A 14088-nucleotide genomic window follows, 5' to 3' on the forward strand; every position below is an offset into this window, starting at 1 on the left:
GCTTCACTGATTCTCATTTGTCATTTTTTGATCTCGTGGAAGAAATTTTGTTTACCCCGAATTCTTTCTCACTGGGCTTCTTACATGTGTGAAAAATGGAAAATGAGATTTCAAGTGAATATTCCAGCATTTCCAGAGAGTTGAGTTCTCTGTCAGTTTTACAGAGTTAGGGGGCTTGGAAAGCAGGGTGGTTCAGGAGTTGGGCTTCGCATTCCTCACGCTGTTGGAGTATACCTTCATCTTCAGCAACAGGCAGCAAATACTCCCAGCTCCCTGTTGTGATGTGAGGATTTTGCCGAGAAGCTAATTCATCAGGATGATACCCTTCTAAGTTTATGCTGAGGCTCTGAACTTTCTGCACAAGCAAACAGTTAGCCATGCTTGCTCTTGGGAGGACAGTCAGTGTGGAAGCTGCCCTGGCTGACTTGGGGACGGAGGAGAAGAGGCTGAGTTGAGCCCTGCTGAGGTACCTGGTAGTTAAAGGTCTTGTGCTACTGGAGCAGCAGCATCTACTTCAGAAAACCATTCACACAGCGGGACAGGGAGAGTGAGGACACGCCTTTGTTCGCAGTGAAAGAGAAGAAATCTGGGGCAAACATTGCTCAGTAATGGAAAATATAAATTTGTGAAGCCTGTTCCAAGATTCACATAGAGTGTTTTAGGGTGAGAAGAGTGTGCTGTGTGAGCTTAGCATCTCTGTGACTGGCAGAGTGTGTCCTGCTTGAAGCTATATTTTAAAAGATGCTCAGGGATGTGGTGGTAAAGTTTTGACTCTCTCTGAAGAGGTCTGAGAATTTTGCTGTCCTGCTTTTCTGCTCCCTTGCTGTGCCCGGTCACTGCTCTCTGCCTCTGGGAGGATGGAGCATTTAAAATTTTTAGTAGGAGAGGCTGCCCTTTCTGTCCACCCTGTATCTGTATTCCTGTGGAAATGGCTCAGTGAATCCTGCCTCTGGGTGTTTTCTCATGGGAACCTCTTCATGACTCTGCAGGTAAACTCCAAAGGTGCCTAAACCCATGCTGTTCCAGTCTTTCATTAGAGAAGCAGCATGCCTTTCTTTTATCTATTTCTTGCCTTGGGTTCAGACACTCAAATGATGCTTATGATACAAATCTCTGCTGGGTACTGAGGTTTGAAGTTGAACACACACTTACAAACCTTGTGTTTCCTACATTTCATGGTAAGGGATATGTGTGTGACTGTTGCTGACTCCAGGTGCTGTGAGACACATGAGAGTTCAGCAGTAGTTTCCATTGTGGGAGCAGCTGTTTGCAACCTCAGAGCTGCACTATTTTCCTGGTAATCCTCAGTTTTATTTGAGACATTTCTCACTCTTCCAATTAATAAAACACAGTGTATAGAAATCAAGAGGGGAAATCCCTTGCAATTACCCTTCATATGGCCATGCAGCACCCAACAAAGTTTTGCCTTTTCTGCCTGAACAGGATGAAGAAAATGCCTTGACTAATGTGCCAAGCCTCCATGTGATAAAAGGAATCTCAACTAAATGTCTAGACATTTACACCATATTCCCTGCAAAAGCATTTGAGGAAGCTGGCCTAGCATTCAACCTCCAGCAGGGCTGTGTAGAGTAGGGACAACTCCATTTGAAGAAGCTGATTTCCACCCTCTGTTGCCCCTGCCTGCAAAAAGCCACTCTGCAGTCTATCAGGAGAGCACTCCAAGTGCTTTCAGACTTGAAAATACTGCCCCTGTGTTCTCTTGGTCAGAAAGGACTGGATATTGTCAGAAGTAAGCACTTTTACATGGAAATCCTGATCAGTCTAAAGCTATTCTTTCTGGAAGCAAAGTGAAAATGACAAGTATAGTAACATTGGAGAAGAAGCATTTGTGGTTTGTAGCAGCAAATCCGGTTGAGCAATGTGGCTGAGAGCAATTCTGCAGGCAAATGGTAAAATTCCATTTCTATTGAGATGTAGCAGAGATTGAAGAACAGGTTTCTCCACCAAAGAGAGGCTAGAGCAAAGAAAGACTTTGAGGAAGTCATCCAAAATCTCCAAGTCTTGACCAGGGTGTAAGGAAAAAACCAAGGTTACTGCTTCAATATCTCATGACTGCAGCAGACAGGTGAGTGGGCAGTTTCAGGAAGAAGAACCATGCCCAAACACATGTAAGAATATTATAGGTGTTTGTAATAATGTACAGTTTTGGAATGAAGCAGATGCCAACTCCATTTGGTGTGTTGGTTTTTGTCATTAGAGGAACCAAAAATATTCGAGATATATCCTAAACACCCCTGTATGTCAGTACACAGTGATTAGTGGTTCATATTAAGAGTTTTTTACATCCCAGCAGTTAGTAGCTAAAATACAGAAGCAGTTTAAGTGAACTCTCCTACAGCAGTGAGTCTGGCTGATAATGAGCTTGAAACATTTAAGCACAGAATAATCATATAGAAAAGCAAGCAGAAAATGAGGCTTCTTAATCAATCACGTGTTAATCTTGAAAGATGTAATACAACAAGCAGCTCAATAGATGAGATGAGGAGGAGATCCACAGGATATCAAATTTACAATATAGAGATCAAAATCTCATACTGAGTCATTTTCAAGAGCTGGAGAAAGAAAATCTTTTTTATTCTTTTCAGAGATCAAACTACTTGCAGTCATCCTTATAAAGGGACAAGACTTTTTTATTGTCTTTATACAAATAATGCTTAGAAGGCTACAAGCAGATGGAGTTCATGGCTGCAGGGCTTTCACTGAGTAATCATATGTTCTATCTTTTAGGCTGAATGGTTGTAGAAAAATAGGAAAGACACGAGCAGGGGGTGATTATGTAAAACAACCCCCTTTTGTTATTTCTTTCCCTATGCAGAACCAAGGCAAATATAAGAACAACAGGAAAGAACAATATTTGGAAAATTTAAGCATTAATGGTGTTATGTGAGATTTCAGGAACATGTTTAGGGCTGAGTGGGGCAAAAATAATAAATATACTTCCAGAAAAGTGAAAATAAAATTTGAATTTTCCTTTCATCCAGGTACCACTTTCATAATACTACTTGTATAACACCATTTCTAAAAATCTTGATATTCCCAAATATGTTCAAATTAACATTTTTTAATACATTCATGTCTGCTTTTACATTAAGGCATACACTTCCCAAACTCATTCAGTTTTTTTCCTGTAGATTTAAAATTTCAGTTTATGCCCTTTCCTACCTGTGTGTTGTGTTTAGAATATAAATCTCATTTGGGCTCAGTCCTCTAATATCCAGTCTCTGAAAAGATAAGAAATATTGTTTTCTAAAGGAATATTGGGATAAGTACATTTAAGAGAACTAGAGCAAAAGCATGCAAGGTTCCTTGCTCCCCTCTACGGGGAAAGGCTGTTTTTCCCTGAACTCAGTTCCTAGAAGAATCTGAGTTATATTTGGAAGATGCAGATATGATGGAAGCTGGACCAGAAACCAGTGCAGATGTAGAGAACAGCCAGGTGTTTGGGCAGCAGAAGGAAAGCATCAGTGCCAACTTCATATTGGGATGGGTCTGTCTGACTGACAAAGGAACTTGGAAAACTCTGCATTTAATTGGGTCCAGAAAGATTAAAAGGAGTGGTATATAGGTGAGAGATGGTGAAGGAACATGCATTGCCTGGAGGCCCCATGGGCTCTTCTCTCCCCTGGGTCTGAGAGGCCCTGGCTCAGGGCAGCTCTGACACGGGAGCTCCGTGGCCATGGATTGGGCTGCTGGGAGAGCCATGTTAGGGCAGCCAAATCCAGTACCCTCGTAGAGGTGAGGCTGCACAGCCCCATGCCCCAGCTCCTGCCAGTAGTGGGGCTGAGCATGTTTCCCCAGCCACATGCAGACATGGATATATGTGCAAAACGCACAAACACATACTTATTGCAAGCCACACACATCATCAGTACAGACAGAGGCGCTCAGTGCTCACACCAACACAAAGAGCCCCAATGGCCTCGTGGTCCTCACCTCTCTGGCTAATCAGGTTGGAGGTCCAGTAACAGTTTTATATATATATATGTGTGTGTGTATATATGTGTATATATATATATATACACACACATATGTATAGGGTGGATCCTAGTGTCCACTCTTTTTCACCTGGTCGCATGAGTCCCCAGTGCTGTAGCCACCCTGCAGCTGCTGGTACAGGCCATTGCACGTACACCCGTGAGCAGGTGTTCATGCACGTGTGCACATGCACCCAGTAGGGATGTCACAGTAGCACACACACACACACACACATGCATGCACCCGGCTCCCAGGGCACCTCACCCACTCTCTGTCTACTCTGACTTAATCTTTGCAAGTGATCATACACTTACTCATGTTGCCCTCGCCAGTTTTCTCACTCCAGACATGCAGCTCCTCCCACCCACGAGCCCACTGCAGTTATTGGCTTTTAGATCTCCTGCCACACTTCTGCGCACAAGATTGAGACACAGGGTATGTCCAGACAATTGATCCCAAACAGCCTTTGGTGTCCATTTACACAGGGCCAGCCCCTTATCTCCTTTTATCACTCATCCTGTCATTTGTTCCTTAACTTGTTCCTCTGCAAATGGTCTTGAGCCCTCCCGTTCCTCAGCTTTGGTTTCTCCACCAAAGACTGAATTCTAAATCTCATGTTATCCCCAAATGCTCTTCCCTTGCATACCATAATGCATCCCATATCCATAAGGAATAACCTCCAGTCCTAAAAGTGTTCCTGTTGATTTCTTGTTATGGGTTTTATGCCTGGATGCATGCACTTGTGTCCCCTGCAACCGCCTGCCACAGTGCCTCTGTGCTCTTCTGGGCTTGTGGAGATGGGTCTTTGATGGCCCTTTGGCCCCTCCATGATGGGTCTGGGAGGAGCTGAGGGAGGATATTACTTGGCTTGCCTCACCTGCCATTGTCCCTGTGTCCCCTCCTTTGTGAGCGTGTAGATAAGCTTTTTACCATGCAACCTAATATTTTCTTTCAGGAAGAAAATAGAAGGAAAATAGTTGGCAGCCACTGTTCCAGATGTCAGAAGACTAAATGTCTAATTAAATTTGAACTAATCACGATGTCAGAAACTACCTACCAAAATATAGCAAGAGCATAAAAAAAAGCTCTTGTGAAGTCTTCATGTTGAATGAATGTATAGATACCAAAAACAAAATGTGATTATTTAGATGGCACACTAAGCAATCGTCAGCAGCTCAAAAATGGGTATTTCAGAGCTATTCTCTGGTTTGGGACCTTGAAGAATAAAGGTTTTTTTGTGTCAGGTAAAAACCAGATTTTTCATCTCCCAGGTTTAGATCCTTTATATCAGACAGCTAGATCTGAAGTGCCTTTGTACAAGGTTCTGTACTGTGATCCACACTAATGGAGAAGATGATTGAAGGAGTCATCATGATAAGTTAATCAGTCTCTTTCATTTATTTATGCTTGTGCTTTGGCTAAAATTTTAGAAGGAGCCACTATTAGTTTCTTAAGAGATTGCCAGTAAGGCACTGGTCAAGTACTGGTGCTTGGGTAATGTACTCACATACTTAAATATACTTCTGAGCAGTGTATGCAGCTGAAACAAGAAACTAATAACTTCCTTGTTTTCAAAAAAGAGCAAGAGATGATCTCAAGTGTGTTATCTGGGGCCTCAGAGGAAACTTTGGGAGAAGCACTATCCTCCTCTTGGACAGCAGCCAAGTCCTACAGATGTATATGAGACATAGAATATTCAACATTTTCACTGGAGAGGCTTGGAAAATCAGTGAACAAAGGCCAGTTATCCTGAGAAGGGCAAAATAATGTTATATGGGGGAAAAAATCCTCTTTTTAATGCACAATGAAATCACAAAGACTTTTCTTCTAGACACTCTAGGAACACTTCTCTGTGAAAACAGTCAGAAGAACAAAAAAAGGATTGCATACAGAAAACAAGGCAGAAGACAGCATTGCTTCAATTTGTAGATTGTGTGTTCTGTATCCTGCATGCTACAAGAGGTCAAACCTGCCTTAAAAATCATATAGTAGAATAGAAAACATTCAGTAAAACAGAGGGTGTCTTCAGAGTGTGTCTGAAGCCTCATTTTGACACAAGGAATCTCATATTCCAGCTGCCAAGATAGCTGAGATGGTACTTGAGGCTTCCTCTTTGAACCATGCAAGGACAACTCAACACCACGGCAAGGGAAGGCAGATCCAGAGTACAATTATGACAGGAAACAACATCTCTAAGTGCAGTTCTGCTTGCTTTGATTCCACCGGGTCTGAAAATCCCAAGGAAAGGAAGCATTTCTGATGCTTTTCTTCTCTTGAGCTGTACTGATGAATGCTGACTCCCCAGCCCATCCTGCCCTGCTTTTGCATTAGGTGGAGAGGAATTAAGACACTTGACTGTTCTGACAAATTTCCAGACATTACTCCTCTATTATACATAATGTTGCAGCCAAAAAAATGGATGCTGGATGGTACAGTAACGATTGCATTCAAAGAAAGCATCACCTTAGGTTTTGCAGGGTGGGCATCCAACTAGGAGGTTTCTAGAGCTGGGAGACTACTTTGAAAATCCAGGGCCCAGTTCCTGTTACTCTGGATTATTAAGCAGATCTCTACACATACACAAGAATGAAATATTAAAAAAAAAAAAAAATTAGTCATTGTGCAATTTCCCAGAACTAGAGACTCCAGGGTATTGTAAGGAAAGAAAGCTCACCCATGCTGTTCTGTATTCTTCCTCAGCTATACACAATTAGAGGGCATTAGCTTTCATTTATGAAGGAAGGATTTTATCTCTTCTGTTTTTAATTAAATCACAGACCTTCTCACTAGTTCATAAATTGGCACTACTGTAAGTCATCTTCCACTGAAAGAAGTTGGATGTCAACACCCTGTAGGATTCTCTTGCCCATCTAGTCTTTAAAATTGAAGTTATTTATTTCAACTAAATAAAAGTTACTAGTACTAGGAGTTTTACATTTTGCTGTAGGAACAGTGAATTGATTTCTGCCTGAATGACAAGTTTCAGTCACACTTCAGTTACAGTTCACAAAATATTCTGAGTGGTTTGTCAGCAGATATAATTGAGTTCCTTTAATCAGTCGTAGGGTAAGATCCTGAAGGGATTCCACCAGGCTTTTTCCAAGCTGCATGGTCACTAGTTCATTTAATAGAAGGAGGTTCTCTTCTTCACATTCTTTCAACTTCCTTTACACATATGATTTTTGCCTGAGTAATATATGTAGGTTAAATCCTTGAATTGGCTGGAGACAATACTCCTGCATATAAGAATTCAGACCTGATGTTAAGAAGACAGTAGAAAGAGTGATGCAGTGTTTCCCCTGGTGTTTAATGAAGCAGCTGTTCCTAAGCAGAGGAGCAATACTGGGGTTTATACAGCTGCAGATAGTTCTGTGGGGAAAAAAAAAAAAAAAAAAAAAAAAAAAAAAGAGATTTTTAATGCTTTTAAAGTAATCCTAAGTGTTCTTCTCAGTTTTTCAAATTAAAGACTTTTGTCCTTCCCTTTTTAAATATCTTATGTATATCTAAAAAATTACTTACAAAACTGAAAATTTTGGGAAAGGAGTAAGGCAAAGAAGTACTGATACTGGAAAGGAAAATTATATCTTCTGTAAAAGATTCCCTGAATGTGGCAGCAGTTCTTTATTTCAGGGACCTGCAGGGATCAACATGAATGCCTCCTAAGTCCCAAGGAAAACTTTCAGGGCTAAAAGTCTCATTTAGCTCAAAACTTCATATTTTCAGACCCACTGTATTGGTAAAGAAGTACAGTTGTTCAGTACTGATGTGGAGTTCATGTTGGCATGTATTTATTTCCTCTACTATCTGAAATTACTGCAATTTTACTTTCATGTACTGCATAAAAGGCTGCTGGAGGCAGTGGAGGATATACCACTCCCTTTGACTGAGCGATCATGGGCTCCATTAGTGACCAAACATCGCTGTTTGGGAAGGATTTTAGACCCCTGGCTGCCAGTAGACAGTGATATTACATCTGTAAATCAGTCAGCTCTCTGTCCAGAAAGCTCTGGGCATTCAGGGGTGAAAGCAGCCTTAGCCTCCCGTCAGCTGCTCTTGGGCTGCAGGTTACACACCACGGAGGGGCTGGCAAGATTCTGTGGGACTAATGGAGCTCAGGAGCTGGTCCAGAGAGCCACACAAGGCTGGGAAGGGCCTGTGGGGTGCTGGCAGGGGCAGGACTGGGACTGAAGGTGCTGCCACAGCCGCCTGTCCTGGGTCAGTGGGGAGCCGGAGATAGCTCCTGCTGCTCCTGGGGAGGAGGCACAGGCAGCTCCCTTTTCTCGAGAGAGAGTCACGAGGATTTGGAAAAGGACTTGGCAAGCAGCCCAGGAATAAGGAAGGCAGAGAAAAATGCTTTTTCCTTCATTTAGTCAGCAGCTGGCAGAGGCAGGGTACAGGGCTTCTCTGAAGGACAGCTGATGTTTAGTACAAACAAGCCTTGTGTTTGAGTGTCTGGACACTTCAAAATGTTATGATCAAAAGAAACAATAGACAGATAAGTACTTTTATGTTGCTTGACCTCGATGAGCAGCCTAACAGCTCACTTTCCCATCCTCACTGCATGTAAGATATTAAATGAATTTCATTTTTCCTTGAAATGCTCAGATTCAGAGTGAGGCAATCTCTCCTCATACCGCTGAGACCTCCGACCCCAGGAAAATAATTTTTGTTCTGCTCCCTGTGTGTTGCTGCTCTTTGCCTTCCCAAGGGGACCCAAGTCTTAGCCAGCCCCAGTGGCTGCCCAAGCTGTATTTTGCAGTGCTCTTCCCTTGCACCAAGGCCACGTCAGCCCCCACAGCACCCATCTCAGGGGCACTGCCCCACGCCATGGAGACCCTCAGGCCCTGTAGCACTTTGCTGCCCAAGAGGGACTGCCAACTAGACATGGAAACAGAAGAAATGCAGGGTTGGTTTTGACCTGCTAAGTGTCCCTGAGTAACTCCGTGCCTTAGATCTCCTCTGTTAAGGAAGCCAATGATACCAATCTTCTTTTGGTAAAATAAGCATTATTATCATCCTCTACTTTAAAGAACATGTTTGTGTCAGTCCCAGGAGAGCTGTTTTCCAAGGAGCATGAATTCATCAGAGTACTCACATGATTTGGCCCTTAGTGTTTCAGAAACAAAAATGATGAGTTGCAGCCTCCCACCCCACCCACAGTTCCAGAAAATGTGATATAAGATGACAGCAGAGATTTTCAATCAGATGATGTTGTTTTCTGGCCTGTTGTAGGCCAGATCTAAGGGTTCAGAGCTCACATCCCTTTTCTCAGTACCTCAAAGCAAGTTTCTCCTCTGTGAGCTACCTTTTTCCATGTTTCAGGACACAGTGTGAAATGATGCTGAGAGTGATTTGCCTACAATCTGACTGACAAACAGAAAAATACAGGAGATATCAGAACCCAAACCTTAGCAGAAATATCCATCTTTAATGCAGAAAGTGATGGAAAGTTCAGCCTGGCTTCAATACCAGGCAGAGCAGTCCACTAGTCCCCTAGCTTGCAACTCCATACCAATGCCCCTGACCTTCAGGTGTGAGTGCCGCTTGCTTCTCAGAACTCCCAGGGTTTGTGCATCCTCTCCTCTACCTTCATGGATGCTACAAAACTTTCTTAGCTGTGTTTTCTTTGTTACAATCTCTCAAATCAACCCTAAATTATCCCAGGAGCCCGATTTTGTAGAATGTCAAAGACGGAGGGATAAAATGTGTTGCCATTAAAGGGTTACATTTTAAACTCTAAAGGTCAAGTCAACTATAACAGAAGTATTTTCATGTGTATGTGTCAACATTAGGCAACAGAATTAAATAATAAGTGTATGTGTGCAGAGTGCCAGTAAATAACTCCACACTTACCAGTCCATTTGATTAGTTTTAATACTCTTTTTCACCCTGCATGTTTCAGACAGGAGACTCATAACTACTCCTGATCTGGGCGACATCCACTTGCCTTTTAGCAAACTCCAAAAGTGTCAGTGCCACTCTTTTTTTGTATTCCAGACGCAGACCTGGACTCTGCAGCTGGGTTTAACTCTGAGTTAGGCAAATGCTCATCATTTCCAGCAGTTCTTCATTCTCAACTCAGCCAGGGATGAGTCTTGACTCCCTTGTTCTTCCTGACAAAGCTCTTGTCTGTTCCCTCTAGCTTTGAAAATGCTACTCTCCTTCGGGTGTTGAGCTGCTGCAGTTGTTTGCTTGGTCTAGACAGTAAGTAAGGAAAATTCAATGGGACTTCTCTGCTTGGCTAAACTGCTAGTGAATCATGAATCTGCTGAGAGTACTCCTATTGAACAGAGTAATCTAAAGAAGGAAGCCTTTTCATCCATTGATCCTTGCTTTTCTCCTGTACATGTACATTAACCATCATGCCATACCCAGCAATGCAAATACAATTGATATGGTAGAAGAAAATCCATGCAACCTAAAGCATGAAGCTGTACCTGTGTTACTCAAATTGTTATCTGCTTTTATTCATTTAGAATAAGACTAATAGAGCTAAAAATGAACAGCATCCATAAATATTTCCTCCATTCATTGGCTTACATATGTGTTTTTAAATGATTGTTAAACATACAGGCTGAATATGCTAATTGAGACATACACTGAAAATCTTCATGGAAACTTTGGGAGAAGAGGTAGGGAAAGAGTAAAGTAATTCCTTGTTCCTCAGGGTTGTGTGGCATCACTCACAAGGAAGGAGGAGGAAAACTTTCTTCCAGACATGACGGATTCTGCTTTGAGTCAGAAAGGTTTGAGCCTTTGTCCTGTGCTCTCCCTGTGCAAGTGGATGTGAGTGTGGAAAGAAGGTCTGTCGCAGATGCAAGAGCCATCACGACAAAATCATCCCATCTTAACTCAATGTTGTCAATAAACTTGAGACAAAATGGGTCACAACATAGCTGCTGTTGAATTCAGTTAGGGAGAGCATCTTGTTAAATGTAATCTTTATGATGCCATTGTATTTTTTTCCTGTGTGACTTTATTTAATGACTGAAATCCTATGTTTCTTAATTATGTTTTAATCAATAATCATGTCAAGAAATAAACCTGGCTAGTTCTCTGACATACAGCAAAGCATTCCTTACTCTGGCTGGTTACAAATCTGAAAACTGTGGCACTGGGCACCTTTAAAAATTGCTGAGTTACACAGTACATTATGTTTCTCTTATCTAAAGAGCAGTAGGATAAATCCCTCTAGAGGTTCTTTGGCAATTTGTCACAAGATTTAGGAGAGGAACAAATTTTTCTTGGGACCAGTGATGTCAAGTGAAATTCTATGTCCAGCAGTTAAAAGCTGTAAGTATGACTGGTGAGCTCCTTAATGGCTTTTAACTGAGACCAGACTTGACAGTGACCTGTAAGTTTGGGGCAATGGTGCATTTGGGGTTAATTGTACACCCAGTCTCTCTCTCTCACCTCTGAGAATACTCTAAATCATCATATTGGTCTCTGTATGTCTTCTTTCTCTTCTACACTTTATTTATTATGGCTGCAAAATCTTTTGACATGTCCAGTCCTCTTCTGTACATTATCACAGAGATCACCCCAGCTGAGGACTGAATTTCAAGTGAAGATTTTCAGGGCCAGAATGGTATAAGCCCAAAGGGCCATCAACTGAGATGTTGATCTGGTGTGCCAGTTTTCCAGGGAGTAGTGATGTCACAGTGTTAAGCCAGAATCATACTTAGATCCCCCTGACTGCACCACTTGCATGGCCACATGTCTGTGTCACCTGGGTGCATATTGTGTGTTCTTGGAAAGAGCACAACTCATGAACCTGGAGCCACAGGAAAAAGTCAAGAGGACCTCACCTTTTTATTGATAGAAGAGGGGTGCTAATAACAATTTGTGCAGATTATGAGGGTTAAAAGAAATTAAGAAAGAAGAATATTCTACCTTTTGGTAAAGAGAAAAAAATAAATGACAGTTTAAAATCATTCAGGATGTCATCTGAAAATAATTACTTGGACAACAACATATTGCAGCCAGACTGCAGACACACACATAAACCAAAAAGGAAATATTTTTAGTGAATAAAACATCTTATTTTGGTGCTACCAACTGAAAGAACTCTAATTTTTCTCGCTATTGTACCTCCCTCAAAAACTACTATAGAAGATCTGTGAAAGAAAAAAAATCTTTAGTGAAGAGTTCATGCTTTAGAGGAGCATGATACAGAGAGGAAACAGTAACATTTGCCTGAATGTACCTCTGCCCATGAGTCAAACCCTGAGTAGGTGCAAGCAATAGGTGGCTTATTCAATTTTGTTGGGTTGTTTTTTTTTTAGTATCAGTACCTACAGTTTACTTTTTACTGTCTGATCCCTCTTTGGTTGCATTTATCTCTAGCCATTCTATCTTTATGCAGTCCTTAAATTGAACCTTTCCTTCAAATTTGTTCTAAACCATATATTTTATTAAATAACTGTTTCAGCTGAACTCTTGCTCTTGTATTTTTCCACCTAATAATAAGATTATTTTAGCTTTTTGTCTCATGTTTGCATTCACCGTTTGGTTTTGGGATTGTCACCTAGAGAAACTGCTGTTCCCACTGAGTCAGTGGGAGGCTTGATTTGTATCACTGGAAAGATACCATGTGCTCAAACCATGGGAAACAGTGAAAACTGGTAGCTAGTGGAGAGGAGTGGAATTCTAATGACTGAGATGAATTTGTGCTGATGATCATAGCTGTAAAATTGTAAGAATATGTGTGGTTTGGGTTTGGGGTTATTTTGTTGGGGTTTTTTGAGGTCAGCAAATTGTGCTATGACTGATCTACTGAAGCAATCCTATCATCCATTAATCATCCTCATTACAGGCTTTGGCTGGACCAGTCTCATATCAAGTGGCTTGTAGTTCAGGTGGAAAAGGTGGCTCCATACTTCAGCCTGCCAAAAGGACCCAGGAAGCAAGCTGGGCCTTGAAGTTTGGCTGCCAGCAATCTGGCTGCAGTTACCAATGGATAACTTAAATTGATTTTTTAGGTGTAGGGGAGGGGCAAGAATCTGTGGGAAGGTTGATTACATGAACGTGGCCCTTAAAGTGGTAATACAGTAAATGGGAGAGGATAGATCAGTCACAGAGCCTTGAAAGCACTGTGAGCAGCTTCTGTTTGTTGTTACAGAACACAAGGAGAAGAATGGTACAGTCAAAACAATGAGCTAAGAAAACTAACTTTGCTGCTGACAGGCTAGAAGCAAGGCAAGATGGTATTTGTCAAAGACAGGGAAACGAATATTGTGGGAAGCAAGTAATGAGAGAGTGAGTGATGTGGCTGTAAGTTTCTGCTGTGAAGAAGTGTTATGCAGTGAGAATTGAAAGGTAGACGTGGATAAGGAGGTCACATCTAAGATTATTCACAATCATAAGTCTTTGTGGTATTTTCCAGTGGTAAGGCTAAAGGTAATGGGAAGAAAGACAGGATTTGGCTTTGAACATTTTGCACTTAATCTTAAAGTCTTAAGTTGAAACACTGAGAGGAAATGTCAGTGCAGCAGACTATTATTTTAGCTTAAGTGAGACATGTCAATGGATGGGTAATAAATCTGTTGGCCACTGACCTAAAAATGACAGATGATTTTTTATTTACCAGTATGGCTTATATATGGGCAAAAAGCATAGAGGGAATAAGGCTGCAAAGTTTCTGCTGAGTGCTGGGTCATGGAGAAGATGAATAAGCACCTTCAGAGCTCTGCTACAGGAGCAATTGCAGAGGGAGAAGGTTAACTGTGTGAAGATTAAGTTACAGACATCAAGTGAGAATATTCTGCTGCTAAGAAGAAGACAGTAATAGGGTGGGTTAAACACCAGGTTTGCCATTTGATCAAGAAAATGATTAGAGGTTGTCTCAAAAGGGTTTTGAAAGGAATATAAAAGGCACAAATTAATTTGTATGGAAGAGGAATCTCATCTAGATATTGTAGACAGTGCTGAAAGATAATGGTGCACTAATGATGAAAATGTTGGAGTAAAGAATGAGTTTCCCTAAAATGAAAGAGATTAAAGCATTAGAGGCAGCAGCACATATTTATTCTGTCCTATCTCTGTTGCACATACGCTTGTTTGGCAAAGGTCTCTTTCCTTATGCATGTATGT

The sequence above is a fragment of the Haemorhous mexicanus genome, chromosome 3 (genome assembly GCF_027477595.1).
Source record: "Haemorhous mexicanus isolate bHaeMex1 chromosome 3, bHaeMex1.pri, whole genome shotgun sequence".
NCBI classification, from domain to species: domain Eukaryota; kingdom Metazoa; phylum Chordata; class Aves; order Passeriformes; family Fringillidae; genus Haemorhous; species Haemorhous mexicanus.